This window comes from Cololabis saira, chromosome 10 (genome assembly GCF_033807715.1).
Source record: "Cololabis saira isolate AMF1-May2022 chromosome 10, fColSai1.1, whole genome shotgun sequence".
Taxonomy (NCBI): domain Eukaryota; kingdom Metazoa; phylum Chordata; class Actinopteri; order Beloniformes; family Belonidae; genus Cololabis; species Cololabis saira.
Genome location: NC_084596.1, coordinates 10651357 through 10657483, shown reverse-complemented (window position 1 = coordinate 10657483; position 6127 = coordinate 10651357). Strand labels below are relative to the sequence as shown.

At 35.5% G+C, this 6127-nt stretch overlaps 2 non-coding genes across 2 annotated transcripts; both read left to right on the top strand.

Annotated features, from left to right (window-relative positions):
• The first annotated feature begins 5593 nt into the window (after positions 1–5593).
• trnag-ucc (transfer RNA glycine (anticodon UCC)) lies at positions 5594–5665 on the top strand. The gene has a single exon. It is a non-coding gene; the product is annotated as a tRNA-Gly (tRNA).
• A 152-nt stretch (positions 5666–5817) lies between these two features.
• trnaa-ugc (transfer RNA alanine (anticodon UGC)) lies at positions 5818–5889 on the top strand. Its single transcript has one exon. It is a non-coding gene; the product is annotated as a tRNA-Ala (tRNA).
• Positions 5890–6127: the final 238 nt, after the last annotated feature.

The following is a 6127-nucleotide window of genomic DNA, read 5'->3' as shown; positions in this document are numbered from 1 at the left end:
GAACTTCCTGGACTCAAAAGACCAGGATTCCTTGTGAACAGAACATGTGCAGAAAACAAATTCCTGTTCCGTTTGATGGGGATATTCCGTTAGGCGTTTACATGACCGAATATTCAGGTTTTAAAAGGAGTAACCCAGGGGTCATATTGGGGTTTTTAAAAACCGAAATATGAGCAAATTCCATTTATTCAAAGGGGTTATTGGTGTTTACATGGCCGTGTAAAACTGGGTTATTGCTAATATTCAGGTTTTAAAAGGGTTATTGATGCATGGAAACGTTGTCATAGACACAGCAACACTCATTGATAACATATATACAAATGCTATAGAAAAACAAATAACATCTGGATTACTCATAAACGACATAACTGATCATCTCCCTGTCTTTGCTATATTACCATACAACCTCAAAATAGAAGTAAACAAACAAATCATTCCTATGAAATAACACGACAAAAAACACTTGAGGCCATAAATGCTCTTAAAGCTCCAGACACAAACTTGGAGTGAAGTCTACAACGAAACAGAAACACGATATAAAAAATATAAGAACAAACTAACCTATATATATATATATATATATATATATATATATATATATATATATATATATATATATATATATATATATATATATATATATACATATATATATATATATATATATATATATATATATATATATATATATATATATATATATATATATATATATATATATATATATATATATATATAAGAATAAGTAAGAAGGATTATTATCATAAACTATTGGAACGACAGAAAAACAACATTCAAGGAACCTGGAAATGACTGAACAGTCTAATTAAGAAAGGCACAGGAAAACCACAATACCCAAAGTTTTTTAAAAAGGACAATACAATAAAGGAAAACACAAAAGAAATCGCAAATGACTTCAACAATTTCTTTGTAAATGTAGGACCAAACTTAGCAAAGGTGATTGAGGAGCTGAGAGAAAAGGACGAAGACGAAGATCATCGATCAGAATCCACACTCCATCATCATCGCTAACGTTAATGAACAAGATAAATATTGAAAATTGTTAACTATCTGAAAAATAAAAAATCAACTGACTATACAAATATAGACATGACCTTAGTCAAAAATATAATTGATACTATTGTAAAAACCTTTTACCCATATTTAAAACCAATCATTCTTAAAAGCAGTATGGATTGTATCTAAAGTGACTTGAGTTTAAAGTGACTTGAGCAAATAATGCATATTACAATAATGAAATACCAGCGATGGTGATATTATGGTACTGAGAGGATCCAAGTTGTGTGACATACAAAGTGCGTGTTTTATTGCACATTGCCCGGTATGTACGAATTAAAACATAATTAAAGCTGCAAGCAGCGATGAACGGGCCCTCGCGCGTGCAATTTTCACCAATAAAAGTCAAGGACTCAAAACTAAGTCCGATGACACCACCAAGACTCTTTATTTCAAACCATTCAAAAGTTATAGCAGAAAGTAGGAACTATCAAATATGGACCAATCAGCTTTTTGGCATCTATCGTCGCCACGGTAACGTTTTTGACTGAGAAAAGTAATGCGCATCGTCGTGCGTGAACTTTGAATGACCTTTGAAAAATAAGTTATCTTCAAAACAAAAGCAGCACAAACGACATTTCTTTCTGCACAAACCAGCACTAACGCAGCACAAACGGTTGAAAATATTTTCACTGAATTTTGCGTGGGGTGGGAGGCCAGCTTCAAGCAGGTTGGTGCTGGTGCTGCTGCATATCATGTAAACATGTTATAAATGTGTTATAAACATGTTATACGTTAGTAAATAACTGAACCTACCCTCCACTTTGTGTTATAAACATGTAACAACTGTGTTATAAAGCAAATAACTGAAAAGACCCCCCCCTTTGTGTTATAAACGTGTAATAAATGTGTTATAAATTAGTAAATAACTGAAAAGACCCCCCCTTTGTGTTATAAACATGTAACAAACATGTTATAAATTAGTAAATAACTGAAAAGACCCCACCTTTGTGTTATAAACATGTTATAAAAATGTTATAAATTAGTCAATAACAGAAAAGACCCCCCCCCTTTGTGTTATAAACATGTTATGAAAATTTTATAAATTAGTGAATAACTGAAAAGACCCCCCCCCCCTTTTGTGTTATAAACATGTAATAAATGTGTTATAAATTAGTAAATACCTGAAAAGACCCCCCTTTGTGTTATAAACATGTTGTAAAAATATTAATTAGTGAATAACTGAAAAGACCCCCCCCCCCTTGGTGTTATAAATATGTTATAAAAATATTATAAATTAGTAAATAACTGAAAAGACCCCCTTTGTGTTATAAACATGTTATGAAAATATTATAAATTAGTAAATAACTGAAAAGACCCCCCCCCTTTGTGTTATAATCATGTTATAAAAATGTTATAAATTAGTAAATAACTGAAAAGACCCCCCCTTTGTGTTATAAACATGTTGTAAAAATATAAATTAGTCTAACTGAAAAGACCCCACCTTTGTGTTATAAACATGTAATACATGTGTTATAAACATGTTACAAATTAGTAAATAACTGAAAAGACCCCCCTTTGTGTTATAAACATGTTATAACAATTTTATAAATTAGTAAATAACTGAAAAGACCCCCCCCCTTTGTGTTATAAATATGTTTTAACAATTTTATAAATTAGTAAATAACTGAAAAGACCCTACTTTGTTATAAACATGTAGTACATGTGTTATAAACAATTTTATAAATTAGTAAATAACTGAAAAGACACCCCTTTGTGTTATAAACATGTAATAAACATGTTATAAATTAGTAAATAAGTGAAAAGACTCCACCTTTGTGTTATAAACATGTTTTAACAATTTTATAAATTAGTAAATAACTGAAAAGACCCCCCTTTTGTGTTATCAAATCAAATCAAATCAAATCAAACTTTATTTGTAAAGCACCTTTCATACAAAAAATGTAACACAAAGTGCTTTCCACAAACATATACATAACATAAAACATAAACATAAAATGTATTAATGCAGGATAAAATACACTAATAGAGTTTAAAAAGTATAACATAACGTAAAATCCTAAAAGTATTTCTAAAAAGCAAGACATTAAAAACTAAAGGAATAAGACAGTAAAATGTATAAAATAGACCATAAATAACGACTAAAATATTTAGATAAAACATTAAGATAAAACAATGAAAATAAATTATGATAAAAAAAGGATAAACTAAATATAAAACAGAGCAGTAACATCCAATAAAAATAAGGGTGAGCATAAAAAATTTAAAAGAGTTAAATGAGTCAGTTAAAAGCCTGATTAAAGAGATGGGTCTTGAGCCTCTTTTTAAAAACATCAACAGTCTCTGCGGCCCTGAGGTTCTCCGGGAGGCTGTTCCACAATCGGGGACCATAAAAACTGAATGCCGCCTCCCCGTGTGTCCTGGTTCTAACTTTTGGTATGGTTAAAAGGCACCGGAGGACCTCAGGGTCCGCGAGGGTTTATAGGGTAAAAGTAGTGCAGACAAATAAGAAGGCCCAAGACCGTTAAGACACTTAAAAACTAGTAAAATAACCTTAAAATCAACCCTGAAGCGCACGGGGAGCCAATGCAGCGATTTTAAAACAGGTGTAATGTGCTCCCGCCCTCTGGTCCTCGTCAGCACGCGTGCGGCTGAGTTCTGTAATAATTGTAGATTGTACATGTTCTTTTTGGGAAGACCAGAGAGCAGGGCGTTACAGTAATCTAAACGACATGAGATAAAAGCATGCATTAGCACCTCCGTACTAGCCTGAGAGAGAAACGGGCGGACTCTGGCTATTTTGGTGGTAAAAGATGGTAAAAACCGATCTTTGTTATGTTTTTAATATGTGGAATAAAAGTGAGCTCAGAGTCAAAAATCACGCCCAGATTTTTAACTGATTTTGAGGGTTTAAAATCCTGTAACTTTGGTAAAAGTTTCTCTCTCTGGCCTTCAGGACCGATGAGTAAAACCTCTGTTTTGCCCTGGTTGAGCTGTAGGAAGTTTGCTGCCATCCATGACTTGATGTCTAAAATACAGTTAAAAAGGGCATCAATTGGCCCAGTGTCATCAGGAGACACGGCGATGTACTGTTGCGTATCGTCAGCGTAACTATGGAAGCTGATGCCGTGTCTCCTGATGACGTCCCCACGGGGCAGCATGTACAGATTAAAAAGAGTTGGACCTAAAATTGACCCTTGGGGAACCCCACACCTTATCTTATAGATTCCTGAGGAACATGTATCCATACTTACAAAGAAACTTCGATCAGTGAGGTAGGACGTGAACCATTTAAGAACAGTACCAGAGAGGCCGACCAGGTGCCTTAGTCTATTTAATAAAATGTGATGATCTACTGTATCGAAGGCGGCGGTTAGATCCAGCAGAACCAAGACTGTGAGTTTTTGGTTATCTAAATTGCACCTGATGTCATTTAAAATCTTTAAAAGTGCTGTCTCTGTACTGTGGTTCATCCTAAAACCGGACTGATGAGCCTCTAAAATGTGTGTTGAGTTTAAAAATTCATTCACTTGATTAAAAACAAGTTTTTCTAAAATTTTACTTAAAAACGGTAAGTTGGATACAGGCCGGTAGTTATTTAAAGCATTAATCTTCTTCAGAAGGGGCTTCACCACCGCCGTTTTAAAGGAGGCGGGGAAGACACCCATCTGAAGAGATAACTGACCAAATACAGCAGCTGTTCCTCAAATGATCCAGAGTGTTTTAAAAAACGGTGTGGGAATGGGGTCTAAAAGGCAGGTTTTGGGCTTTACCTTGGAGAAAACTCGACCGGACACTTGGTCGCATCAACCAAGGCAAAACTCTCCAGTGTTTCCTCAGATAAAAGCATTGATCCAGGTGTATTCAGAGTTAAAATCTGTTGAGATAAAAGACTGGATCTAATGTCATCAATTTAACCCCTGAAGTGGTCTGCAAAATCCTCACAGTAATGGTCTGTTGCTGTCTTATGGGATCTGTTGGGGTTTCCATTTGTTAAAAAATCTATTGTTGAGAATAGGAATTTGGAATTTTTTTTGTTATTTAAAGTTTGGTTTTTGATGTGCAGCCGACAAATCTGCAGCAACTGCGTCATGCCATGATGTCAATATGGACCAAACTCTCTGAGAAATGTTTCCAGTACCTTGATAAATCTATGCCACGAAGGATTAACGCAGTTCTGAAGGGAAAAGGGCGTCAAACCCAGTACTAGCAAGGTGTACCTAATAAATTGGCCATTGATTGTATATAGACTCCTCTGTAACCCTCAGGACACCACTGTTTAAAGGTTAGGAGGAGTTATGCAACATTGCCACCTTCGGAATTTTACGCAGACAGTCCAGGTCATAATTCACCCTGAAGTCCAGAAAAGCACTGATGTCCAAGTTAATTCAAAACAGAGCAAAGCAAAGAAGCAGCATTGTTGAGGTTAGGGTCCCCCAGCATCTAGTCATCTAGTCCTGCCTTTTGCTGCAAAGCGGACAGACAAACCTCAGTCCCATTGAATCAGGTTTTGCCCTGTGTTGCCGAAATTATGACGTTTAAGTGCCACATCTGTGCGATGGTGGTATAGTGGTGAGCATAGCTGCCTTCCAAGCAGTTGACCTGGGTTCGATTCCTGGCCATCGCAGCATGGTTTTTGTGAAAAATCTGAATTTTCACATTTCAACATTCATCCATCATGTTTGGATTTTGGAGAGATATAAACAAAGAGGTCACTTCCACTGGATACAGGGCTGGATATGCCACCTCACTACTTTCCTCTCAGGACCACCCATCGAAGGGGATGTAGCTCAGTGGTAGAGCGCATGCTTTGCATGTATGAGGCCCCAGGTTCAATCCCTGGCATCTCCATTAATTGTGTTAATAAACTGCATGAAGTAAGAAACAGTAATCAGCAACACTTATTGTTACATAAAGGATGAATTATGTTCACAGTTAGACAATCTCAAAGACGAATTGGACTTGCTGCTTGCTATTTAACATCAATGCTTTCAAAAAGCTTTAATGGTCATGATGAGTATATATGGGACACATACAGGTATGCGTTTACACTCACCAGCCACTTTATTAGGTAAAATAATGTCTCCAA